General features: G+C 37.9%; 1 protein-coding gene and 1 non-coding gene across 5 annotated transcripts in view; one reads left to right on the top strand and one right to left on the bottom strand.

Annotated features, from left to right (window-relative positions):
- The window catches only part of KANSL1 (KAT8 regulatory NSL complex subunit 1), a 177,355-nt gene that overhangs the window by 49,758 nt on the left and 99,781 nt on the right, over positions 1–27,816 (top strand). The gene's annotated exons all lie outside the window — the stretch shown is intronic.
- Positions 1,867–1,973, bottom strand: LOC116875520. The gene has a single exon (XR_004384204.1). It is a non-coding gene; the product is annotated as a U6 spliceosomal RNA (small nuclear RNA).

Below are 27,816 nucleotides of genomic sequence, written 5' to 3' on the forward strand. Positions count from 1 at the left end.
TGTATACAGTATAATTGTTGAGTATGTGCGTGCGTGTGTGTGCACGTGCATTCTCTCCTTTCCACTTTAATTTTCCTTTATATTCCTTCTTCTCTTTTCCCTTTAAGAGTTTTCTTCTGCTGTTTTGTTATGAATTCCTGGACCGATAATCTCATTTCGCTAAATTGGTTTTCATTTTCTTTGCCCTTGTACTTACAAACTTCTGTAGTAAGTACTTGCTGTTAAGAAAATAATTTTTTTCAGATACTCTCCCTCCCCCCCCAGATATTCTCTTAAATGTGTTCTTGGATAGCAGTGTTCTGGGTACCTGGATATTAATTATATAAAACTCTCTTTTCTAGAAAAAGAATATATATTTTTTTCGTTCAGAACTCTTACTGTAGGCTTATCTTGGTGGTCATTATAAAAAGAATCCCAAAGGGCAATGGGTGGCTCAGTTAGTTGGTTCAGTGTCTGCCTTCAGATCCAGTGTCCTAGGATGGAGTCCTGCATGGGGGCGGGGGGGGGGGGGGTCCTTGCTCAGCAGGGAGTCTGCTTTTCCCTCTCCCTCTGCCCCTCCCCCTGCTTGTGCTGTCGCTGTCTCAGTCTCTTAAGTAAATAAAATCTTAGGGGCGCCTGGGTGGCTCACTGGGGTAAAGCCTCTGCCTTCGGCTCAGGTCATGATCCCAGGGTCCTGGGATCAGGCCCCATATTGGGCTCTCTGCTCAGTAGGGAGCCTGCTTCTCCTCCTCCCTCTGCCTGCCTCTCTGCCTACTTGTGATCTCTGCCTGTCAAATAAATAAATAAATAAAATCTTAAAAAAAAAAAAGGTAAAATCTTAAAAGAATCTCATAAAATGTTTCATTAGGACTACTGAGATATATGTTGTTTTATATATATTACATACGTCTTTATATTACACATTGCCTTCTTTATAAGGATCTGAGGGAGAAAGATAAACAACCAAGACTAAGTGTTTTTTTTCCTTAAACTTCTAAGTCTGTGTCTGTTACGTGGATGCTATAATTTGTGTTGTTTACTAGGTTTCTATTTTCCTGTTGGCTTTTGGAAGTTTAGAGCCAAGTTTGTAGGTCCTGTACCTTTTTTAAAGCTTCATTCTTGGCTTCATTTTGTTCTCCTTGTTCTTGTTTTATTTTCATGCTTTTATTTCTGGCCTAATTTACACTAACCTATGTTTTATTTGATAGGCCCCTAAAGTCTGTTTCAGATCAAGGTTGGGTAAAAATAAACTAGACGTTCAGTTTAGTGACATTAAATAAATTATTGAATTTTGGATTATCTTGATTGCAGTGACTTTTCTTCTGGGGAATTTCATTCTCTTGGATTGTTAATAAAGATTTCAGTGTATAGTGAATTACTAGTGTGTTGGTAGGTTTTGCTTTTTAGGTTATCAGGGAGTGCTTTGTGTTGTAGCTTCCTGTTTAAGTATACACAAGTGATGTTGCCAGAGGAGGTAGTCAACTTGATTTGTCCTTATTTTCGTATTCCTTACCCTTTCACAGAATGATGGAACGAGAGGAGTAGTAGCCAGAACTAAGTCATATCTAACCCTTCTCTGCTATAGACTAGCTAGAGCGCTAATCATGTAACTACTTTTATAATAAAAATGAAGGAATTGCCTAGATAATTTCTGAGCCCAAAAGTCCTTTAAATTGTGACTACTCTGTCTTTAAATAACATGGATTGATGGAGCTGTTCTCAGCCCTGGTTTGTTGTTTTGTTTTTGCATTTGGGGAAACTGAAGCAAAAGTCCCTATAAGTTGCTGGTGTGACTTCAAACAAAATAGCCTTCTTGACTTTGACTTACAGCTTTGATTCTTTTTAATGGCTGTGTGTGTGTGTGTGTGTGTGTGTGTGTTTTGTTTTTTAAATAGGGAGCGCTTCATGAATTTGTGTGTCTTTCTCGCCCAGGGGCCCTGCTAATCTTCTCCAGATCGTTAGGGTTTTAGTATATGTGCTGCCGAAAAGAGCACTGTTTTGTGTTGTTTTGTTTTCTAATAGTCCACTAAAGTGACTATTGAATTTGTTACTGTAAAATACATACTTGGGAATAATTCCATTCTGTTTTTATGAAACTTACTTCAGAGTAAGTAAACTCATTGGTGGAACACCTTTGATTTAATGCCCCTTGTTTTTCTGCTAGCCTGCATATGACATCCAGTGGTAGAAATAGGGGCTTCTCTATTTTCTCCCTTTATTTCCGCCCCCCTCCTTTTTTCTAAGATACGTAGATAGAACTTATTCTTGGTGTTTCTTGTGTGATTCTGAAGGAAGGAAGTTAGGCAACAAGGAATTTGGGGGTTACCCATTTGCTGCAGAGCTAGTTGCTACAGATATTTTCTGTGGCCTTTTGACTGACTGGTGTTTTCATTCTCAAAAATTGAGTGAAAGGACTCTTATGGTATGCTGAAGTGGCCACAGAATAAGTAATTTACTAAATGAGCAAAGGTGTAAGAAGCAAGTGATGAGATAGGTGAATAAACAGATTATCTTTAAGAAGTTTATGCTTTAGATATGGAGAAATGGTAAGACAAAGATGAATATTTAGAACAGTGCCTGGCTCACAGTGATGTAAGGCAAATGTTAGATGACATAAATGAAACAGGAAGAGATCACAGCTGGTTGATGCAACTGGTAAGAAAGGATATTAGAGTGAGCTAGGATTTTGGTAGGAAGTTTCCTTTTGGTTGTGGCCTACTGAGGATAGGAATCCTAAGTAGTACTTACTTTATTTTACTTTTTAAAGATTTTATTTATTTGACAGAGAAGAAGAGAGGGAGAGCACGCACGCATACAAATGGGGAGGGGCAGAGGGAGAGGGAGAAGCAGATTCTGTGCTGAGCAGGGAGCCCAGGGTAGGGCTCTGTCCCAGGACCCTGGGATCATGACCTGAGCAGAAGGCAAATGCTTTACTGACTGAGCCACCCAGGCGTCCCAGAGTGAGTGGGACTTAACAGTGGATGTCGGGGGACAGTGAAGGAGGGACTATCATAGATGGAATTTCAAGCTGTGCATGACTTTAAGAATACATTTTGCAAAATAACCCTAATAACACATGTAGTAGGTCCAGGTTCTTTACTAGTGTCTTAAAATGAACATTTCTGTATTCCTTTACACATTCCAGCAAGTGTTAAAAATCAGGAAATGGGCTTCCAAGTAATCTTGTATAAACAAGAGACTGAAGAGTTAAACCTGTACCTCAAAGCCTTATACTGGGGACTTTGTGGAGTGGATGAATTAATTTATCGGGTATATTGAATGCCTGCTGAGGTGTGCTAGGTGGTAGGGGTGTATATCAGTAAGATACAATCCCTGCGTTGTCCTTGTGGACAGTATAGCTTAGAAAGAGATTAATTATTTAAGCACGTAATCACATAGTTTATTGATGTATTTACTGTGGTCTTGGGTGCTGCAGAATGAAGTTCAGAGGGTGCATATCAGGAAAGTCTAATTACAGTGAGTAGGGATATTATAGCAGGTATACTGAAGAAGTAATATGTAAGCTGAGACCTGAATGATGAGAAATCATTGGTGGTGAAGAAGGGGAGTATGTTACAGAGTGAAGCATATGCTAAAGGCCTTGGGAATGGGAGGTGCTTGACACTTTCAAAAACGGGGCACAGTTTAAAGAGAGTGATGAGAAATGAGTCAGAGAGGTAGTCAGAGGCCAAGTCATATGGGTGTTTTTGTTGGTTATCTCACATTTAAAATGTTAATTGTGGAGCCAGTGATGTTCAAACATTACTGGATTTTTTTTTTTTTTAAACCTCTTGTAATTGTGTGAAGAGTGAAATGGGTGTAGATTTTGGGAGACCAGTTAGGCTGTTGTGGTAAACCAGGTAAGAGAGAATGATGGACTCGGACTTTGGCAGGGAAGAGTGAGAGAATTGGATATTGGAAGTGGGGTGACTAGAACTTGTGATATTTTGGATGTCATGAGTGGATGTTGAGAGGGTAGGAAGAGGTGTTATGAGTGATTAACTAGCTTTTTGGCCGGAGTAACTAGATTGAATGGGTGTGTGGAGATGAAGGAGTCGTTGGAAGGAGGTTATTAATTGTGGTGGGCACTTGCTAATTTTCACTTAAACATTGTTGGCTATTGGGTATACCCAGAGTTTTCGGTATCATTTGCATAGTACCCTGCTAGATTCCGTGTGCATGATAAATTATTTTACTAGAAAAGAGAAATCATGGAACCACATTTTATTTCAAATGATTTTTTTTTTTTTTTAAGTAGACTCCAGGCTGAGCATGGGCCCCAATGTGGGTCTTGAACTCATGACTCCTAAGATCAAGACCTGAAATCACAGTCCGTTGCTTAACTGACTGAGCCACCCAGGCACCCCTCAGATGAATAGTAATCTGATTAGTTTCTCTACTCTGTCCCTAAACAAAGATCAAATAGACTAGGCAGGCTTGGCAGAAATTTGTACCTGGGGTCATGTCCTTTAATATCTACCAGTTCATTCATTTTTTATCCCCATTTCCCATTTTATACCTGGGGAGATGCTCTTACATTTCAATGTAGAGAGAGCATTGCGTCTCTAATAAAACTTTTAACTAAAGGGTGGAGTATATAACATATACATAAATAAATCTTACTAATTGGGATTCCCCTTAATGCTTTGTGACCACTGCAGCCTGTTTGGTTTTATATTGGTTTAGTTACAAAGAAGTGTTTTGCATTGAAATGGTGAACAAAATTGTTTTGAAATCAATTTCAGTCTGATTAAAGTGTCTAGAGAGAGTTTTCCTCAAGTAGAGTATCCTGAAAAGTTTTGGGTCAAGTACAAATGTTGTGGGTCACTCTGGTAACCTGTTAGTAGCGTTGTAGCAACTGTATAGATTATATTCAGAGCTCTCAGGTAAGAGGATTTGTGGAGAAAAGGTATGGGGGGGTGGTAGTGAGGATTTGAGGAATGACAACCAGGAAGGAGGGGTTATATTCAATTTTAAATCATTTTCAAGTTGTCTTACCTTTGCCCAGTAGAATAGAGGACATGAGCCATGGGATTAAATGAGAGCATATATGTATAGTGACTACTTTTTTGCTCATCATTTAATCTTTTTTTTTTTTTTAAGATTTTATTTATTTATTTGACAGACAGAGATCACAAGCAGGCAGAGAGAGAGGGAGAAGCAGGCTCCCTGGCAAGCAGAGAGCCCGATGCGGGGCTCGATCCCAGGACCCTGGGACCTTGACCTCAGCCGAAGGCAGAGGCTTTAATCCACTGAGCCACCCAGGTGCCCTGGGAACAACATTTATAACCTACTTTTCCTAATCAACAGAGTTGAAAGAGAAACGTGTTAGGAAAAAAATAATAGCTTACATTGGTTGAATAATTTGATGTGTAGGCAGTGTTGTAAGTGCTTTATACTTATTAACTTACTTAGTCCTCACTATACAATGAGATAGGTATTAACTTAGTTTTACAGACTGATAGTGATAAATGTCTCACAGCTAACAAGAAATCAAGGTATTATTCTAGGCTGTTTACCCACAGCCTGGGTATAAACACTAAGCTGTGTTAGTGGAAACAAGCAAATTGCCCTTTAGACTTGGTTGATGAAAAGAAATCTACCAAACGTAATGTAAAATGGTACAATTTAACTTTATATTCAAGAGACTTTCTAGTTATACTAAGTAATTTGGTAATAAATTTTTGAGGAAAGGTAAATGTTCTGTATCTTAACCAGATACACCCTTTGGCCTGCAATAACCTGTTACTCATTTCTTTTATGGAATAGAAGTTGGATGGATTGGGGAGGGACATTTTGCTAAGGCAGACCTAGCATCTGGGAAGTGGCTGGAGTGACTTTTCAAAAAAAAGAAAAGGAAACAAGAGAATGAGTATGTATTGATTACTCCTTCTGTATGTTAGGTGGGGTTTACATTTGGTACCTTTTTTGGTTAAGATTTTACTTATTTATTCGAGAGAGGGAGACGAGATAGCGACACAGATAGTGAGAGGGAGCACAAGCCGAGAGGGAGCACAAGCAGCAAGGAGAGGTAGAAGCAGTCTCCCCGCCAAGCAGGACATGAGGCTTAATCCCAGAGCCCTGAGATTACGACCTAACGGGAGGGCAGACGCTCTACTGACTGAGCCACCCAGGTGCCCCCTACATTTGGTATCTTACTTAATCTTGAAAACATTCATATGATGAAGGTATTATCTCCATTTTATAGTTGAGGCCCAAGACTATAAACTTGTTACATAAATTACTTCAGCAAAGATAAAAAGCTAGTTCTTTCTTGCCTCTCTTTCTATGACTGTTTTTCTCTTGAACTGATTGGGTGGGAGCAGAAAGAAGATTTCTGTTTCAGAAACTGAGCAACCTGAAGGTGCATAGATAGCTGTTTGGATGTGTCTCTGACTGTACAGTACACTGGTGGGCATGGCACTGATCATGAGGGATGATGGGAAGTTGTTTTTCCTCTACTATAATAAATAATCCAGAGAAGTGACCCAGTTCATAATTTTTTAAAACATTTTTGACATTCTAAAGGGATGATTTCTATTTTAACTGATGTGGAAAAATCCTTACTTCCCCAGTTGCTGGAAAAAGAAATCTTTTAAAATATGAAGGTGTTTTATGTTCTTTTTCCTTTACTCTTGCATTGTGCTTATGGCTGATTATATGAATTATAAGCATGTCCTTAGTGTTTATTGAAGTATTTTCCTCAAAAAATCTTTTTCTGTGGAGTCTGGATATTATAGGAAGTTGAAAGGCAGAAAATAGCAGTTAAAGAATATCCGGATTGGTTTTCCACGCACTTATCTGGGTTTGTGTTGTTTTCATGTCTGAGTATGAAGTTTATGATTAACAGTCAATATCTTATTTTTATTGATTTGATAATTACCAGAGAACTTGAAGGATGAACTGGAGGTTATTATTTTTCTTAGCATTTGTGGGATTAATACTAAAGAGGGAGCAATGTGGTAAAAAAAATTCTAGACTACTGTTGAGAATTGCTCATTTTAATTTTGTCTTTTAATCTGGGTTCCTCACTTACAAAGTCTAAATTATACCTTTTTGGAAAAATGTCACTTGTTGTTTTGTAATGATGAGACCCAGACTGGGATGAGAAAGACTTTTACACTGTTAGGTGCTCTGTCCGTCTTGTTGAGGTGTGTTGAGCAGCAGAGTGATCCCCCCATGGAGCCCATACTGCTTGTGTTTCCACAGGGAGTCTGCAGACTTGGTCCCAGCAGGGAGTTAGTGGCAGAGCTGCTGCAGTCTGCTCACTTGTTCTCTTCTCACTTGTTGGAAACCTGGTGCCAGTGTGTAAACCTGCAGTAACTTTTAAATTTTTTTTAGTAATACTTCCATGGTTTATTCTAAGTAGACAGTGTAATGGTATTACTAGATGAGACACATTGCCTTGTGTGTTTCACTTATGGCAGTGAAATCTGAAAGCAAAGTATGGACCCTCAGGATGGGGTGCAGTGAGAGAGTGAAGACAAAGGCTTTTATCTTATGGGTATCCTTTTTGCTGAATAAAGCTGTTGGAATGTTATACTTTGGAAATAAATATCCCTAATGAAAAACAGTCCTCTATATCTGGCCCCTCTCCCCCGTAAGCACAAGTGGGGCAACTGGGTGGTTCAGTGAGTTAAGCGTCTGCCTTGGGCTCAAATCTTGATCCCTCCGTCCTGGGATCCAGCCCCCTGCTCAGCCAGGAACCTCCTTCTCCTCCTCCCTCTGCTGGTCCCCCTGCTTGTGCATTCTCGCTCTCGCTGTCAAATAAATAAAATCTTTAAAAAACCCAGAGACCAAATAATCAAAACAGTGAACATTTTTTCACTTTTTTAAAAAAGAAAACAATAAGAAGTTCTTTTATTCCTGTTTCTTTCCCAGAAATAATTGATTAAAGACATTTAGGTAGAATGAGACCAGTTGCCCTTTGACAACTGTCAAAGGCAGAATTTTAGTTACTGCCTAGATGCATAAAGTTAACATGGATCACTCTTTCATTGATTCATTCAGTTGCCTTTCATAGAATTTCACTCTGAGAATGAAAAGATGAGAGTTTTTCCTTAAAAATTTTTCATAACATCTTAAGAGTTTTCAGCTGAGTTGCTGCAACCACTGTTTCTCTAGATTTCCAACTGGGTGAAAATGTTTTTCTTTTTAAATTGGCACCCCTCCAGCAGATTTTTCCACCAAGTATTCTTTGGGCACACCCTTTGCATAGTGAATTTTGCAAGATCTTTATTCACAAGGCTGGAAGACAGGCCAGTCTTCTCTTTGTAAGATGAAAACAAGAGTGAGGCTTGCTTAAGACTCCTTTTGCTTCTACCCAGCTGTATTTGAAATTGATCTCTTATGCAAATACATTCAAGCATTCACAGAAGAAATTTGACTTAGAAGTTTAAGTGGAAAGGCTAATTTTATATTTGCAGGAAGTTTGCTTGGTGCAGTGATTTTCTTCCCAATTGAGAATTCTCTTAATTTGTTCTTAATCATAACTTGATAGTAAGTAGGTCTCAGACTGGAGAGGTGACTTTGTATTTGCAAATGTACATTCAAGACATTGATGTGATAAGTATATAGAGTTGACCCTTGAACAACATGGGGGTTAAGGGTGTTGACCTCCCATGTGGTGGAAAATCCACATAGCTTTTGACTCCCCCAGCACTTAACTACTAATTGCCTGCTGTTGACTGGAAGCCTTACTGAGAACATAAGCAGTTAATTTAACACATATTTTGTATGTAGTATAAATTATAAACATAAGCTGATACAGCAAGTAATAATTAGCAATTTAAATAATAATTGATAGGCTAATAAAGTAAGCTAGAGAAAAGAAAATGTTACGGGAAACAATAAGAGAAAGTACATTTATAGTACTGTACTGTATTTGTTGGGGAAAAAAAAATCCATGTATAAGTGTACCTGCACAGTTCAAACCTGTATTGTTCAGGGGTCAGCTGTACTTGGTTTTCCATTTTATTAGGTACAGGGAGTTATTTCTATTAATGTCCAAAGCAGCGTTAGTTTGTTATACTTCATGGTTTATTCTAAGTAGACAGTGTAATGGTATTACTAGATGAAACACATTGCCTTGATTTCATCCATAAACATTAAGATTGACTGAAAAACTTGTGGAAGGGTGAGGTGCAGTATTGCTCTTAGGTGTTTCCCAGCAGGTCAGTCTTCAAAGAGCTATACCTTACATTATTCCCTTAACAGATAGAGAAGTTACTATAGTTGATAATCTGAGTAGAAACTAGTATGTGTCATTATTGAGGATAGTCAAAAATGTCCCTGTGGCAGTTCCAGAAAAGGAGAGTCAGAATTCTCTGAGCAAAGAATAATAAATATAAAAAATTTCAAGGTAACTCTTAATTATTTAGAGATTAGCTGTTCAAGATCCTCTGTCATGAAGATTGACCTTGCCCCTAAAGGACAAGGGAAAACTTCTCTGATAGTAAAATAAGAAATAATGAAAACACTTTAAGGAATAATGAAAACACTTAAGAATTGAGAAGTTGGTTCCTGTCTTCAAGGAGTAAGTTACGTGACTTGATTTTTCTTTTTCTCCCACATTGAATTAGAAAAGGAAGCGTTAGAATGGCAGTGAATGCCTTAATTGTTATTAGATCCCTGATACAGGCATAAAATGCTGAGATTTAGGAGGAAAGAGTGATTACTATGGGCTAAGGTGATCAGAAAACCTAAGAAGAGTGGAACTTTAGTTTGATCTGAGCTGCTGAGATGACACCTAGGTTTTCAAGAGGAAATAGGATGTTTCAGATCCAAGAATGAGGGACGTCGGGTGAGGATGTTTTCTTGGGTAACAGGGAAAAGAGCCATCTGCTAGACTTAAAAGTTTCGAGAAAGTGAAAGATGAAGTTGGAAGGTTAATTGTGGTCACCTTGTTGATGAATGCCAAGCTGGTACGTTTGAATTTTATCCTAAGAATAGTGCAGAATCACTAACATGGAATGGCATGATTGGAGTATTCCTAAAATGATCTTTGATAGTGATGTGGGGTGAATGGATTGGAAGTGTAGGGTGGTTTGGAAGCCAGGGTGAGACTTAAGGCAAGTAGCCCTGCTGTGAGTAAAAGTCTTGAGCTGGAGCAATGGGCATAGAATGGAAAGAAAGGTAGAAATGAAAGACTGTTGAAGTATAGAGCATTTTTTTTTAAGATTTTATTTATTTATTTGACAGGCAGAGATCACAAGTAGGTAGAGAAGCAGGCAGAGAGAGGGGGGAAGCAGGTACCCTGTTAAGCAGAGAGCCTGATGTGGGGCTCAATCCCAGGACCCTGGGATCATGACCTGAGCAGAAGGCAGAGGCTTAACCCACTGAGCCACCCAGGCACTCCGAAGTATAGAGCATTTTACAACTCACTTTGAGAATAGGCACAAGTTTGTTAAAATTTACAGATGAGAAACAGAACAGAGAGGTCAAATGACTGCCAAAGATTATTAGGTTAAGAGTCAAGGTTATACTAGAGTTCTTGACTCCAAATCTAATGTATTTCATTGATTACACACATAAGTAAACTTTTGACATGACTGGCATTCATGCTAGAAAATTGGAGAATATGGATGAAACTAGGAGAGGTAAGAAGGGTATGTTAGTGTGTGGGAAGGGGAAGAAACAGAAGGAAATTTTTTGGAGCATAAGGCCTTTTGTAGGAGAAACCTTTTCCTGAGAGGATTGACTATATGTAGCTTTTATGTTTAGTTCTTAAAATTGGTTTTCTTTTTAATTGAGATGTAATTGACATACAGGATGACGTTAGTTTCAGGATACAACATGATTCACTATTTGTATGTTTTATAGATGATCACAGTAAGTCTAACATCCATCACTATAAATTGTTACAGAATTTTTTTTTACTTGCCATGAGAACTTTTTAAAGAAGGATTTATTTGAAAGAGAGAGGGAGTACGATTGGGAGGGGAGAGGGAGAGAGAACCCCAAGCAGACTCTGCACTCAGTGCAAAGCCTGATTTGAGGCTCCATCCCACAACCACGAGACCACAATCTGAGCCGAAACCAAGAAGTTGGATGCCAAACCAACTGTGCCAACCAACTGTTTTAGTCTCTAGCAGCTATCAAATATTCAATACAGTATCTGTTAGCTGTACTTGCCATGCTGTATGTTGTATCCCCATGATCTGTATTTTTGTAACTGGAGGTTTTTACACTTTGATTCCTTTCACCCATTTGTCTACCCCTCTGGCAACAACCAGTCTGTTCTTTGCATCTATGTTTTTGTGTATATTTTGAAGTAACATTTTAACCCCCCCCCCCCCCCCCCCCCCCCCGTGGACAACCAGTTGTCCCTAAACAATACATTGAATAGAAACATTCTTTTTATATGATTAGAAATACCACTTTTATTGTAAACAAACTCCATATAGATGTATCTTGATCATGTTCTCTTGTTTGATGCAGTGTCAATTCCTGCATAGATATCAGACTGTTTGAATTACTAAAGCTGTAATGAATTGTAATATAATGAATTCTATAATAATGTAATATAATGAATTTGTAATATATAATGAATAAAGTAGTATAATGAATTACTAAAGCTTTAAATGATAAAATATATACTACTTACCATAGCTTGAGATAGCTGATAGAGTAACTGCACTCTCCTTTTTCTTAAGATTATATATTTTTGTGAAGGTACTATTGCTCATTATCTTCCACATCAATTTTAGAATCAGTTTATCAGCTTCCTTTAAATCATCTTGGGATTTGGATTGGGACTGTTTTATGACTGTGCATTTATTTGGAGATATGACATCTTGACAGCATTAGGTTTTCCAAAGTTGTGGTATTTTCCTCTAATTGAGGTCCTTTATGTCTAGAGTAAAATGTATACTTTTCTTTCTGTAGGCCTTGCACAGTTCCTGTTACATTTATCTGTAGATATTTTGCAGATTTTTAATACTATTAAGAATGAGAATTTCATGTTGATACATGGAAAAACTGTATTTTTATACATTGATTTTTTTGTTTGCCTTTTTGAATTTTCCTACTCTTAGCAATTGTTTGACTTATTTTTATTTGATATTACTAGATAGTCACCTGAGTAACAGTGACATTTCCTTTCCTTTTGTTTTAAGATTTTTTAGTTGTTTATTTGAGAGAGAGAGAGAGATTGAGTGAACTAGTGGAAGGAGGGGCAGAGAGAGAAGCACACCCCCTCCCAGGACCCTGGGATAATGACTTGAGCCTAAGGCAGACACTTAAGTCACCTAGGCGCCTTGTTTTCTCCTTTTCCATTGTTAGGACTTTGTGTTTCTTTTTCTTGTCTGGTTGCATAAACTGGAACCTTCTAGTACACAGTTGAATAGTATCAGAGTTAGGGGACTTTCTTATGAGGGTCCTGACTTTAATTAGAAAGGTTATGTTTTGCCATTGAGTATGATTTGTGCTGTCAGTTTGTGATAATTGTCTTCTGTTAGGGCAGTCACAGTTCTTTTAATTTCTAACTCAATAAGGAATTTTGTTACAACTGAATATTATAGATGCTTTTTCAGTATGTTTGGAGATAGTAATAGATACTTTTTTTTTTCCCTTTAGAGTCTTTAAATGATTTCCTGATGTTGACTGGCCCATGATTTTATTCAACAAATATGTATTTATTGAGTGGTTATTATTTATCAGGAGCTCTTCAAGGCAGTGGAGATAGAATGGTTAAGAAAATAGAAAAAAAAAAAATCTCTGTTCTCCCTGGAGTTTGCATTCCAGTGGGGAGTGCTTAGGCGAAACATTATCAGCTACTATCTGGTGATTTGGATTATTATTTTAATAAATGTCTAATGGGATTTAAGTATTTTTGTGGAGGGAGGACTATTTTTCCTCCCCCATATTCATAACTTGGAATGACCTATAAGATAGTTTTAGGCTGGCTGTGTGGTTGTCGCAGGCTTATATTATAGAGTAACTTGGTAAATTTTCTCATCTTTTCCTCTACTTGGAAATAATTGACAGGGATTAATCTGTTTGCTAACATTTTGCTAGAACTTGTTAAAATGTCTGAACAGCCCAGTTGCCATTTTACTATTAGGAATGGGTCTTTGCTGATATTGTAAACGGTGTCTTTAGTTATTGGTTTAGGTTTTTAACCTCTTTCTTCATGACCCAGTTTTGGCAACATTTTTTAAGAAAATCAGTCATTTTGCCTGAATTTTTAAGTTTATTGCCTGAAATTCTGCCTGGTAATCTCTTAGAATCTTCCCGTAGATCTGTGGCTTGTCTTGCTTTACTCTGTTGCTTTACTCTTTCACTTCTGTTCTCTTTTCTTGGATACAAAGTTACTGCTTTATAAATTATGTTCTTACAAAAACTTGTGCTTATATTGATTGAATTTTTCTTTCATTAACAGTATTTCATTGGTTTTGTTTTTGTCTTTATTCATTTCTTCTGCTTTCTTTAGATTTTAAGATGCTTTAGGTTATATATTTAGGTCATTTATTTTCAATCTGTCTTATTTTCTTAAACATTTAAGTTATGGCATTTCCTCTGACTTCTTTGGCCAAATTTAAGAGTTTTTTTCTGTCACATCTTCATTGTTGTTTCTTTCTTTTTGAAGAGCTTATTTATTTATTTGACAGAGAGAGCACAGCAGGGGGAGCAGCAGGCAAAGGGAGAGGGAGAAGCAGGCTAGCCCCTGAGCAGGGAGCCTTCGAGGAGCTCCATCACAGGACCTGGGATCATGACCTGAGCCAAAGGCAGACCCCCTAACAACTGACCCACCCAGGCACCCCCATTGTTGTTCATTTCTAAATAGAGCAATTTTGGTTTCTCCTCATCAGAATTACTTAGATGTGGTAAATTCTTGTTGTTGTTGTTTTTAAAATTCTTTTTTTGCTACCCTTTTTAAAAGTGTTGATTTCTAGGGCTTTTTGCATTGTGTTCAAAGAATGTGGCCTGTGTGCTTTCTGTCTGATTTTTGGAATTTGAGCTGTCTTTTATATGTCTTTTACATTACAACAAATGTCTGTTACATGGTCAGTTGTTAAACCCTTTATGGCTATTTGAAGAGTATTTGTTCTCTGTTTAGGTATAAAATTCTATCCGTGTCTAAGAGGTAGTCACGATTATTTTTACTAAATTCATAATACTCTGTCAAATTTTTACCTCAGTTACTCATGGCATGCAGTATAGCACTAAAGTGGATGAAAGTTTAGAGCCTGGTCCGCCTGCATTTAAATCTAGCTAGCTCTGTGATCCTTTGAAGCTTAGCTGCTTCTGTAATATGGGACTTTCCAAACTTACCTTATGGGTGTTTTGTTAGGATAAAGGAGATAATATATGCAAAATGCCTCTATTCTATTTTAGGGTCTGGCACATAAATAGTAGTAATGATATCCAGATTTTGAGTGTCTAGATTTTGAGTGTTGGACGTTGTCGTCGGTTTTCGTAATTATGCATTGAGTACTTTTGCACGTTGTGTTCTTTCTTTTAAATTGGGTTCTGGGGGCGCCTGGGTGGCTCAGTGGGTTAAAGCGTCTGCCTTTGGCCCAGGTCATGATCTCAGGGTCCTGGGATCGATCCCCGCATGGGGCTCTCTGCTCAGCAGGGAGCCTGCTTCCTCCTCTCTCTCTGCCTGCCTCTCTGCCTACTTGTGATCTCTGTCTGTCAAATAAATAAAATCTTAAAAAAAAAAATAAATTGGGTTCTGAGGTCAAAGGATATCATTTTTATGCCTATTTTTACTCCAGGATGCTTTCTGAGTTATATCACTTTATTCTGTTCTGAGTGATAGGAGCGTACCAGTTTAACTCCAAGCTTCAATGTTATTACTGTTATTTGGAAAAATGAATTTAATGGGTTATCATTGATACTCTACCTGCATTTTATTTTATTTTATTTTATTTTTAAAAGATTTTATTTATTTGTCAGAGAGAGAGGGAGAGAGCGAGCACAGGCAGACAGAATGGCAGGCAGAGGCAGAGGGAGAAGCAGGCTCCCCGCCGAGCAAGGAGCCCAATGTGGGACTCGATCCCAGGACGCTGGGATCATGACCTGAGCCGAAGGCAGCTGCTTAACCAACTGAGCCACCCAGGCGTCCCTCTACCTGCATTTTAAAATATTGTTTGAGAAGACAAACTATTTTTCTGACGGTTTACAAGCTTTTCTCCTGACATTTTCATTTGTCATTTGAGTAACAGCTGCCATAAGATAGTGCTGTCTTTAGACTGCCATTTATTTATTTATTTATAAATTAATAAACAAATAAATGATTTTACTTACTTGTCAGAGAGAGCAGGCTGCGCAAGCAAAGGGGAGTGGCAGGCTGAAGGAGAAGCAGACTCCCTGTTGAGCAAGGAGCCAGATGCAGGACTGGATCCCAGGACTTTGGGATCATGACCTGAGCTATGGCAGGCACTTAACTGACTGAGCCACCCAGGTGTCCCCAGACTGCCTTTTGAAATAGGTTTCTTATGGGGGTGCCTGGGTGGCTCATTGGGTTAAAGCCTCTGCCTTAGGCTCAGGTCATCAGCAGGGAGCCTGCTTCTTCGTCTCTCTCTACCTCTCCGCCTACTTGTGATCTCTGCCTGTCAAATAAATAAAGTCTTTTTTTAAAAAAAAATAGGTTTCTTATAGACCATAGGGAATATATAGACTCTTTTCCCTTTCTCTTTCATGTTTGTGTGGTTTTCCAGCAATGAGTTTATTTGGGTAGAGTCTCCCAGTGCAGGCACTGCAGACATTTTTGGTCAGATAGCTCTTTGCTATGGGGAGGTGTCCTGTGCATTGTAGGATGTTGAACGGTGTCTCTGGTTTCTACCCACTAAATACCAGCATCCTCCCTCCAGTCTGCTAGTTGTGACTATAAAATATGTCTCCAAACATTGCCACGTGCGTCTTGACAAAAGTGTTTGTCCTGGGGGAAAATCCTCAGTTGAGAACCACAGGATTTGTCTTTATTTCTTTGGAATGGAAAGGGCACTTTTTATATTGGGTGCCTGGAATGCTCTTTATGTGGTTATTTCATTTTTTATAATATTCCCTGGTTATGTAGCAGGCTTCATGTCTGTTTCATAGATGAAGAAACTAAAGCAGAGACTAAATCTTAAGAAGGCGACTTGTAAACTATATAATAGGACTACTTCTCTGGTTGTTTACTCCTTCCCCTCATTCCACCCTCACATTTATCACCAGCCCTAAGAAAATATACTACAACTGTGTTATGCTAGTGTTCAGAGGGTTTGAAGTGAAGATGGGCATTGATGAGTCAGACTGCACCTTTAAAGTAGAAATTCTTAAAGGGCCATTGTGAGGAGGAATAGCCTCCTAAGGGACAAATCAGAATCAATTAGAAATTTTCAGTTTCCCCCCATTTCTCATTACGTATGATTCAAACACATGAATATATGCCAGTCAGCCTTCCTTAGTCTAGGTAGAAAAGGTTGTAAGCCACTGCTTTGTTCTTTTCAATCTTTTTTCCCTTGTCTTTTCTACTCTTCTCTTCCTCATCACTGTTAAACATTTTTTTCTTCCTTCGCCCCAATTAGATACCCTTTTATCCTTTAGCCGCTATTTCAAAAGTTAGGAGTTAAGGGAAATGGGGCTGATTTCAAAAACACTGTCCCATTTAGAAGGGAATATATAGAGGGAGAATTAAGTGCAGTATTATTATCTGGCTGCAAGAACAGGGCATTGAGGCAGGAACTAGAAAGAGGGGAGTTTCTCTCTCTCTCTTTTTAAAGATTTTATTCATTCGTTTGAGAGAGATGGAGGTGGGAGAAGCAGAGTCCCTCCCCACTGAGCGGGAAGCCTCTGTGGCTGGCTTCATCCCAGGACTCTGGGAGTTCTCTCTTTAAAGCCCTTTGCATATTAAGGCATCTGAAGTTGTTCATGAAATAGGCTGTTTTACTGTTCAACTTTTTTTTTTCCTCTCTCTCTCTCTTACCTTCCCTGACTTAGGCATTTAACTCTTAGGCCTGGGTTTTTTCCTCCATCTTGTAGTCCTTTTGGATCAGATTTTCTTAACTACTACTTCTTCTTCCTACTGATAATTTCTTTTTTTGTTTATTCTTGTCTCACCAAATTAAAAGGAGTGAGTGGGTTGCAGACTTTCAGAGTTGGTAACATGCTACTGAATAAATGATCCTGGTGTCTTGGTGGTCATGAGGTCTTCGATGCCTGTACCTCCGGAGAGCCCTTTCATGTAGTTACCATCTCCTGCTTCTCTATACTGGCAGCTCTGTTCCTATTATATGAGGCTTCTGTACATAAACACATTTTGTAAGCAGCCAGTGGAGTTCATATCCTGTGCTGCTTTTTGTTTGTTTCCAACCCATATTTTGGGAATGTGTATCTGTGGCTTTATTATCCATTTACTAGTTTATCCCAGAACATTTATTTCCATAGGCTCTTGATAAAAGAGAAAGTTACTAATTAGAGGACATTATTTTTTGTAGAGTAAAATGACATGGCAAGCTAAAGCTACCCCGTGCCCAATGTTGTAGAAGGGAAATTTTCCCACTCTGATAGTTTTACATTTACTCATGTTTTCTTTGCATTTCAAGCTCAAGTTCTTGGGCTAAAATGGGTTGATGAGTTGTGTACATGCATGTGTCTCTCTCTGTTTGGACTTTCTCACTAAATTTACTTCACTTACTTGACAAGGGCTTTTCATATATAAGGCTTACGATAGACTATCATTGCACTCTGATTAAGTCAAGCCAGAGAGACGTCAGAGCTAGGAGTCTGGCTTTCTTCCCCAAAGCCTTTTCAATTTAAAAACTTTGCTTTAAGTTTGTGATGTTCTTTTTCAGGTGGGTTCATGATCTGCTGCTTCAGCAAATATCCCTATACAGTTCAGAGTCAAGACAGAAGAATAGGTGGAATGAGTGCTTTAGTGATTCTAAGTATCCCAGCATTTAAAATTATTTGCAACTGTGGACTTTAGCATTGCTGGCTTTATTTATTATTTTTCAAATATTTAGCATTTTGGCTTTTTTTTTTTCCTCTCTCATCCCATTAATCATTTTTTAAAAGGGGATGCTCGGGTGGGGATATTAAAACCAGTAACCTATGATACTCTGGATTGGTAATGATGAATTGGCTCATTACCTGGTGTTTGCTTGTTGGACTTAAAAAAAAACAAAACAGAAAACATGACACCACCTGTGTCATGTCTGACACCTGCTTTTTTCAAATCGTTGTTGGCATGATCTAAATAAATCTCTGAAATTGCCCATCTTCTTTTAATCCTTTTGTGTGTGTTGTCAATATTGGTTTCACCTAAAGCCACTGTGTGTCATCCTGTATAACAGTGGAGGCTTAAATGATACATACACATTGCTTCAGAGACATTTTTAGCAATAAAACTGCAAAGGGCTTCATAATTGTAATGTGCTCTTCCTTAGTCATCAAAAAGTATTTTGTAATTCTTTTGATATATTTAGGTTTCACCTAGTGTCTTATTAACAAGTGAACCTCTATTTGAAATAAGTGGGTTTTAAATGAAAAATGTGATTTATGTTCTGGGGGTAAGGTCTAAAATCTCAATGACAGATAGTATTTAAGTAGAGTTAGAGATATTAATCTTTAAAATGTTTTTGTAATAGAATATTGGTGTACTTGTATATGAATCTGTTTGCCAGAGATGCTGATTTTTTCAGGATTCTCAGTTTTAAAATTTTATTTGCTTCCATATTAAGTGGCTTTGAGAAATCTGATCCATTTAACATCTGTTGCTTCCAAGTTGCATTTTTCTCAGTTTCTGCTGTTTACTAGAATCACCTGGGTAACTTAAAAAACAAAAGCAACAGCAAAACCCCAAAAAACCAAAACCCTAGAAGTAATGCTGTACCCAGACCAGGTAAGATATCCTCTCTGGGGTGGAACCCAGGCATCTGTATTTTAAAAATTCTCCAAAGAGATTCCATACTGTAGCCAAGGTTGTAAATCATGGCTCCTAGGATGTTTTTGTGATTAGGGACCCTTTAAAGAAATCCTGTAGACTTTTCCCTTAAAAAAAAAAAAAAAAAAAAAAAAAGATTGGGTATAATGACTCCCTGCGGTCTCAAATTAAGAACTTCTGTCTTGGGAGTAGCCTTGACATGCTAGATTTAATTGGAAGCAGTTGACTATAAGAAGCTATTGTAATTTGTGATGATGAAGGAATATTCCTCAGCCCTCATAAACATGTATTCATTTAACAAATAACAGATGTGGATCTAGTATGCTGTATGTTCCGGACACTGTTTTAATTGGTAGGGATACAGCTGCCAATAAGAAATTGCTTTTTTCATGAGATTTTACCCTAATGTGAGAGACAGATGAATAAATGAACGAAGTCTAGTCTAACACTTGCTATCATGAGAAATAAAGACGTAAGGAGAAAAAAAGTGATGGTTACCTGGTGGGGTTATTATTTTCAATGAGGAGAGCAGGGAAAGTCTCTCTAAGGTGAGCTGTGTGCTGACATCAAAATGAAGGCAGAAGGAATGTCCTGTAAAGAAAGACCTTGAGAAAGAGCATTCCTGGTGAAGAGAACAAGTGCGTTGGCCCTAACATGGAACTGAACTTGGCTTGTTGGATTTTCCATAGGAAAGCCAGGGTGGCACAAACACACATCATAATCGGGTGTAGAATGATGAAATTAGCCTTGTAGGCCATTGTAAGAAACTTGACATTTAAAAAAATTTTTTTTTAAGATTTTATTTATTTATTTGAGAGAGAGAGCATGAGAAGGGAGAGGGTTAGAGGGAGAAGACTCCCTGTGGAGCAGGGAGCCCAGTGTGGGACCCTATCCTGGGACTCTCCGGGATCATGACCTGAGCTGAAGGCATTCGCTTAACCAACTGAAACATGCGGGCGTCCCTTGACATTTTAATTTAATAGGAACTTACTAACTTCTTATAACTCATTGTTGTTAAATATTTAGCTTTAGGCCTGAAATATATTTGAAATGATACTCATTGGAATTAGCTGGACTCAATGTATTGCTACTTATCTGAGAAAGATCATTGACTGAATTTCTCCATAACAAGGAACCATTACGTCTTTATTCTTCGTATTACTGAGTACAGAAGATGTTCAACAACAGAATAGGAACCTTGCAGTCACTTTAGATAAGCGTTTTTAAATTTGTATGAAAGTCATAATGCATAATAATTTTAATGTTTGCTGCTGTGTGCTAATAGTTATTCCTAGTCTCTTACCCTCTCTCCCCAGGTGGAGGTAGCATTAATATCTAACAGGGAGGAAACAGATACAACAATGGCATAACAAGGATTTGAATCCATTCCTTTTATGTTCTTCCCACGTCACCGTTTTGCTTTCTGAGTAATAAGATTGAGACTGATTTTTGAAGGCATAATTTGTTGAGCTAATGTCATTAGTTTTTCTGCAGTATGTTAATACAGAACAAGAAGGCCTCAGGCTTACTCCCTTAAAAGTGCTAGGTTATGTGAGGGCTTTTAACTGTAGGAATATTTTCTTTGGGAAAACAGTAATCCTTATTTTAAATATTTGGTGAGTGTAAAGTACTAGGGAAATACACAGATGAGTCCTGAATAGATACTGTCTACAGTGTAAAGAGATCTAAGATATTCACATAATTCACTGTGGTATAAGATATAAAACAGTCATTGTCACAAAGAATCAATAAAGCCTTGGAAGTTCCTCTAAGAAAGAGTTTCTTGGTAAGAGAAGGGGACTTTTTGGAGGATGGATAAGATTTAGTAGACCTGGATGGGGGGAGGGACAAAAGAGGTGTTAACTATTCCAGAGGGAGGGAAAGAAAGGTCATCATTCTGTATACAGACTGAGCAAAAGCTTGGAATTGGGCAAGTGTAAGGAATCACACCAGGGAAACCAATTTGTCTGTAATGAAGGGGGAGGGAAGGGGAAAAAAACCATTGATGATGAAGATTAGACCCACTTGGAGGATGCCTTTGTGTATCAGGTTAAGAAGTGTTGAGTTCTTTGTAAGAAAGGGGACTTTTGATCAGAAATAACATCAGCTCTGATGGAATTTAGCAGTTGTTGTTAGTTGGATTAGAAGGGGTCAGCAGATTGGCCTGTAAACTGAACTTGCCCTGACGTTAGTTTTTGCAAGTAAAGTTTTTTTAGGCATGCTCATTTACTTGCATAATGTCCTGTGGCTGTTGTAGTTCTACAGTGGCAGAGTTCAGTACTTGAGACAGACTTTATGACCGGAAAGCCTAAAATATTTTCCATCTAGCCCTATACAGAAGAAGTTTACTAACCCCTGGATTAAAGGAGTGGAGGTAGAAATCCTGTCTGGGCTAGGGTCTAACTAAACCTGTGCCTTCTCTGAAATGAAATGAAAGCCAGAATTGCAGTCGCCCTACTAGAAAATAAAAGGAGAGAATGGGTGGAGAGATAAGATTATTGAGTTTGGTAATTGATTGGATTATCAAGATTCTAGGGAGAGGTAGGTATCAGTTTTTTTTTAAAGTGTAAGTGATTGAGGATGGTGTTTGGGGATAGAATAAGATTTTATTTATTTGAGGTAGAGCACGCCTGTATGCAGGGGTTGAGGGGTGGAGGGGCTGGCCCGGAGGAGATGGCAGAGGGAGAGGGAGAAGCAGAAGCAGATTCGCTGATGAGCAGGGAGCCTGAGGTGGGGCTCACTCGCAGGACTCAAGAGATCATGACCTGAGCGGAAATGCTTAACTGACTGAGCCACCCAAGCACCCCTAGAATTGTAAGTCGTTCTCCATTATCCGTGTTATTCTCTTTTTAAAAACCTTCCATTAAATACTGGTTTAGAGTGCTCATCTTGGGAAGCATGAATTTTTCCTTCTTTTGATAACCAGTAAACATTTCCTTCCTGTTATGATTGGAAATGGGTTTTCTCATGGTCTAACCAGGTGATGATTATATATGTAAATATCTAACAAATTGTGTGTAATGTTTAAATTCTAGTCCTTAAAATGTGACTATACTTTCCAGTTGTCTTTAAAGGAAACAAGGTTGATTTGTGTACCACCCCCCTTCAAATCATGTGACTCTTATATTTAAAATGCTGCTTTCTTTTGGGAGTTGTAGGGGAAGGAGTGAAATGACACAACATATTAAGTTTGATACACCATTCATTAATGTTAAGTGTTAAATATTTATAAATACAGGAAATCTGCCACCATAGTTAGTGCTATTTATTACTTACTATGTGTCAAGAGTCTGTGCTAAGTACTTTCTATAATCCCATCTCCTCTAAAGCTTTAGAACTTTTCTGTGAAGTAGGACAGCTGTGTCCCCCCTACCACCCCTGCTTTACCGTTGCGAAACCCAGGGGCTGAGGCTAAGTAATTGCTCAAGTTCTACAGGTACCAAGGCCAAGGATATTTTTACCCTAAACTTGTCTGCAGTTTGACCCTGGTGGTTCTTAAATTTTATACTCATTAGAATCACCCCAACACTTAAATAATACAGATTTCTGTTTGGCCAGGGATTTTACCTCATGGGTAATTCTAGTATTTGTGATCCTTGAACCAAACTTGGAGAAAACACTGCCATGTAGTCTTCTGTTACTAGATATTGCCTCGTTTGGAAAACAACTAAAGTTTACCTACAACCTATTTCCATGCTGACTCAGGTTTTTGGTTTTTATAATAAAATATTTTGAAACGTTTGTTAAGTTGGTCAAGCAGAAGATAATGTGGTTATGTAGTATGTTATTAGTTGAGGTTTTTCACCCTCTCTCTTTAAAATATGTTTAGAATTTTAAACCAGTAATACAAAATACATAGTTTTTTTCTTTATTGCTTTTTGAAAAAATTCTTTTTTTAATTGGATCATATTTTTGCGTCCAGATACAGTGGCTTTTCTAGGCTGTTCTAATTTGAAGCAACAAATTTCTTAGTTGACTGGATCTTTTACCTTTTTATTTATTTATTTATTTGTTAAATTTGTACTTTTTAAAGATTTTATTTATTTATTTGACAGAGAGACCTCAAGAGAGGAACACAAGCAGGGGGAATGGGAAAGGGAGAAGCAGGCTTCCCGTGGAGCAGGGAGCCTCCCGGGCCCTGGAATCATAACCTGAGCTTAAGGTAGACGCTTAACGACTGAGCCACCCAGGCGGCCCTCTTTTACTTTTTTAAAAGAGGAAACCTTAATCTAGGTGTGAAGAATCTTAGGTTTGTCAAATTCCTGTGATACGTTTCAGTTTTACACCTATGATCAATATAGGAGGAAAATAGAAGAGACTTGGATTGTCAAAAGACCAGTTACCAATTGGGCTAGTTAGTTACTTTATGACCTCTCAGTTATGCCACAGAACCTTTACTAATCCATTTTCTTATCTGTAAATAGAGATTTAAAAAAAAAAGATTTTATTTATTTATTTATTTGACAGAGAGAGAGAGAGAACAAGCAGCAGGCAGAGGGAGGGGCAGAGGCAGGCTCGCTGCTGACCAGGAAGCCCCATGCAGGGCTTAATCCTAGGGCCCTGGGATCATGCCTTGAGAGAGGGAGGCAGCAGCTCTAACACACTGAGCCATCCATGGCTTGATGGCTTGCCCTCTTTCCTATTGTTTTGATCAAATGAGTGTGTGAACATTTCTGTGTAAACTAAAAGCCTTTTCCAGTATGAGGTTGGTAGTAGTTTCAGAAACTTGTGGGTGAATGATGCATTTATTTTAGTACTTTTCACAATGAGTGTCAAAATAATGATTGCTTACCGAGGGTTTGGTTCTATGGAGGTAACGCTAACCGTCTCTTTAGGAGATGTTTTTAGCTATCCCGGATGGAGAACAGAAGGGCTTTATGAAAGCTCAAGTGGATGTAGCATCTCCATATTCATCATTGCACTTAGAGCTATGATGTTATTTTAGACTAACTTTAGATAAGTTTTGTAGTTTGGTTTCTTAGTTCATAACAGACGGGGATTTTATAAGCTATACCAGCTAGGCAGTTTATGCTTTTTTTGATTAAAGAAATGTTACAAGCTATTAATTTTGTGAAAATTCAGACCTAAGTAGTTGGTTCTCCCTGAGAATAAGGTGTGTTTTGCATAGCACAACTCTGTTCTTCAGGAAGATAATTTTCCACATAGCTATCTTTTAAAAATTCCTGATGATGGAGGTCTGGGGAATTCAGAACTGTTTCCAAATATGACATTATCAAATTGGTTAAGTAGGAATAGAAAGTGTGTTGCATAAATCAGTAGAGTTGTCTTCCTAAGAATCTTCGACAGTAGGAAAGGCCAGATCGCGGTGTCTGTGTCTGAAGTCGGGATGGGCCCGTTGAGGGTGAATTGACGGGACCGTAAATGAATGTACCTCTTGACGGAGTTTGCCAGTGCTCACAAGTCTTAGGGAACGCCTTTCCTTTCAAATATAACCGTTCCCCTGGCTTTTCTTTGCGTAGAGTAGGTTTAAAGCAGAATATAAGAAGCAGATGTTTAGTTGGGAAGATAGAATTTGTGGAGTACTTGTCCTAAAGGACATGCGTGTATCCAGATTCTCTCTCTTCCCCACCTAATAGTGAGTTTGACCTTGTTCCCACTACGTTAAGAATTGGAAACTGAATTGGGAATATTCAACTCCTAGTGAACTTCCGAACAGTATTTATCTTGATACTTTATTCTGTACCTACTGCCTGCCATCCAGATAACTTTATAAATAACCTGGGGAGTTAGAAGCACCATCCATCCTGTGTGGAAAAAATATACATTAGCAGTAAATTTAGCCTCAGACGCCCAATACTCTGTTTTCACATAGAAAGTTCAGTGCAGTGTTATCATTCGTGTGTGAGGTAGGGTACTGCAAAAGTAAAATTATAACCAGCTGTTCTGAAGGGTCTTAATTTCTTTCTTGGGATGATTTTGTGCTGTGCAGTGTCCCCAGCTACATTTTTTGAGGGGGTAGGGGGCAGCCTCTTTGTAGATGGTGTCCTTCTTAAACTGTCATATACTAGTTATGTACCTGGCAACCTACACCTGTAATTTATGCCGATTTATTAAAGTTCAGCAGAACCTTCTCTTATGTAACATACTTTTATTTTCACAAATGACTAGAAAGAATGCTGAGTCTGAGTGTATATGTTGGTATTGTGTTCATTTAGAGCCACAGAAATTGGCAGAGTTGGTTCAGCTTGTCTTTGGTTTAAGTTTGAATATGCAATTAGTAGTAGTCTATGGGTGTTTCAGAAGTTTGTTGTTGGGGGTGGTTGTAGGTCTCTTGTACTTACAGGGAGATCTGGAATTTCTTGTTCTGTTTTAAATTAGTGTTTGTTCATTCATTCATTCAACAAACATTTTTTTATTATCTCCTGGAGTGTTGGCACACCATGGGAAATCTAGAATTGTGCAGTCTGTATCTACTATCCGGAATGATAGAGATTTTTGAAAGGACTTGGAAAGTAAATCTTTCAAACTGATTTTATCCTTCCTTGGGTTAATTAAAAAAAAAAAAACAACAACTAATGCCGTTTCCGCTCATGACAAAGTCACAAAAACAACCTGTGTTTTGAAGCAGAAGTGATGAAACCTATGATATATGAAACAAGTGTTTTACCTCTCATGTTGCTTGGTGTCTGCAGAAAACATCCCTTCATTCAGAGTAGTAGTGTGGAGAGCTTGTAATTTGGAATCACATAGCGTTCCAGTTCTGTCATTTGACTAGCTCTGTGGCCCTCAGCACATCGCTCAGCCACTCTGGACCTCAGGCATTCCTCTCTCTCCTGGGAAGATAGTAGCTCACAGTATTGCTGTGACAATTTTAATGTATGAAATATCATATTTGACTTTTAATTGGTATTCTTACCTTACTTTTTGCTTTGCCCTTCATTTCACCTCAAGGTCCCTTATTTTTAGTGTTTCTCATGGCCTTTGAGGACTTTTAGTTTGAGTATACTCATTTGCAGTGTACTTACAGAGTTGGAATTTATAAATTTGGGATACTCTGGTATCCACTGCATTGAACATGGCCATGAACAAGGAAGGCATAAAAGGTTTCCTTTACTACATACTTATGCTTTGTTACTATTCTTTTGATGAACTTTTCTAATATTTGTTGTTTGCACATAAAGTTCTTTTTGTATTTGTTTAGATTCTCAATCTACAAAGAGGGTTTGAATACTTCAGAAGACTGCATGTATATCTTCTTAGGTTGCTTTTCAAGTTGTAGTCATTCATTGTCTGTTGTATTCATTCATACCAGCGGCAATATTGGATTGCTTGTTTAACCACACTCTAGTTAGCGTGGAGGATGATCCTTTAATGTTTGCTGAAGTGATGGGTGAAAAATAACATCTTTACTTAAATTTGCATTTAAAATTATTAGTGATTTTGAACATTCTGATACGTTTTAATCAATGTTTTAAAAAGATTCTTGTCCAGGCTGCCTGGGTGGCTTAGGTGGTTAAGCGTCTGCCTTTAGCTCAGGTCATGATTTGGGGGTCCTGGGATCGAGTTCTGTGTTGGGCTCCCAGCTCAGTGACTCAGTGGGGAGCCTGCTTCTCCCTCCCTCTCTCTCATGAGTAAAAAATAAAATCTTTTTAAAGAAATAAAAGGAGTCTTGTTTATTTTTATGATTCCTTGATACATTATTAATTGATTAATCCCTTTATTGAAAATACTGGAAATCAAACTAGGATAAGATATGGATTATAAATATTTAAATTTTTTGTCTATTGATCTTTTTCTCTTGAGCTTGCTTTTTCAACCTAAAATAGTGGAAATCCTTCATCCCTTCCAGACGTCAGTAGGAGAATTTTTTCCTGTTTTCTTCTAGATGTTTTTAGTGGCTTTATTTTTAGAAATTAGCCCTTTAATTCATCAAAACATTTATCGTTGCATTCTTATGATCTAAATAAGTCCTCTTCACCTCATTTCCCAAATAGCTAACTAATGTCTCAGAACCATACATATTTATATTACTTCCCTTTGGGACTTTGGAAGTTGTATTTAGCCTACTTGTTAATTTGAAAAGTATATATTTCCATCCAGAATCTGGGTTGTCCAGTTTCCTTTATATTCATATAATCTATTTTTAAGGGTATTTTTGAGCATATTGTATTTTTTTAAATGCCTTTATAAATAGATTACTTTCATTTGAAGTTTTTATTATTGGCAAATAGCAAAAATGGTAAATACTAAAAAATAATTTTTGTCTTTTATTTGGTATCTTACCTACTTTAAAACAATCTAGAAATAAGTACAAGTAATAGGAAGTAACTCAGTTGATTAGCAGTTTATAATTGTATGCATGCAGGTGTCCTGTTCTCTCTAGTAGGTTGAAAGGATAATGACAGGATAAATGATATTTTAAATGAAAACTGTCTTGGTGATTTAAATTTTCATGCAGTCTGTGAAAGGCCTAAGTGATTTTGCACATCTTTAAAATGTTTAACAAGGTAGTGTAAGTGAAAATCCCTGCCTGCCATCCAGTAGATACTGTTGGTGCTCTGGTTACATTTTCCTTTTGCTAAAACTTGTGTGACCTGTTGCTTTTGGTAAAATTTTGGTAAAATTTTTCCAAATTTGCTTTTGAAGTGGTAGTTCTATGGCGTGAAAAGTAAATCTGGTTCAGTCCCTGTGCTCTAATGAAAATGGTTTCATTTTTTTCTTTTATGTAAGTAATGATCTTAGAGTCATGGATTTTCTAGAGGTTTTAAGAGGCCTTGGGTGGTACCTGGGCTACTCTCTTCATTGTACAGGTAGGGGAACTGAGTTCTAGATACATTTCTTGGTGTTAATGGCAGACTAGCAACTGAAATCGTGATTGTACGTAGCCCAGACTCACTCATACCCTTTTATAGTAACTCTCCTAAGAACGTTGTCCTCCATACTTGGTTGGAACGAAGACCACAACTTCCTTGGGAAGTTGGAATAAGGAAAGCCTTTATACA

The sequence above is a fragment of the Lontra canadensis genome, unplaced genomic scaffold, assembly GCF_010015895.1.
Source record: "Lontra canadensis isolate GAN:19392208 unplaced genomic scaffold, GSC_riverotter_1.0 scaffold41, whole genome shotgun sequence".
Classification (NCBI taxonomy): Eukaryota; Metazoa; Chordata; class Mammalia; order Carnivora; family Mustelidae; genus Lontra; species Lontra canadensis.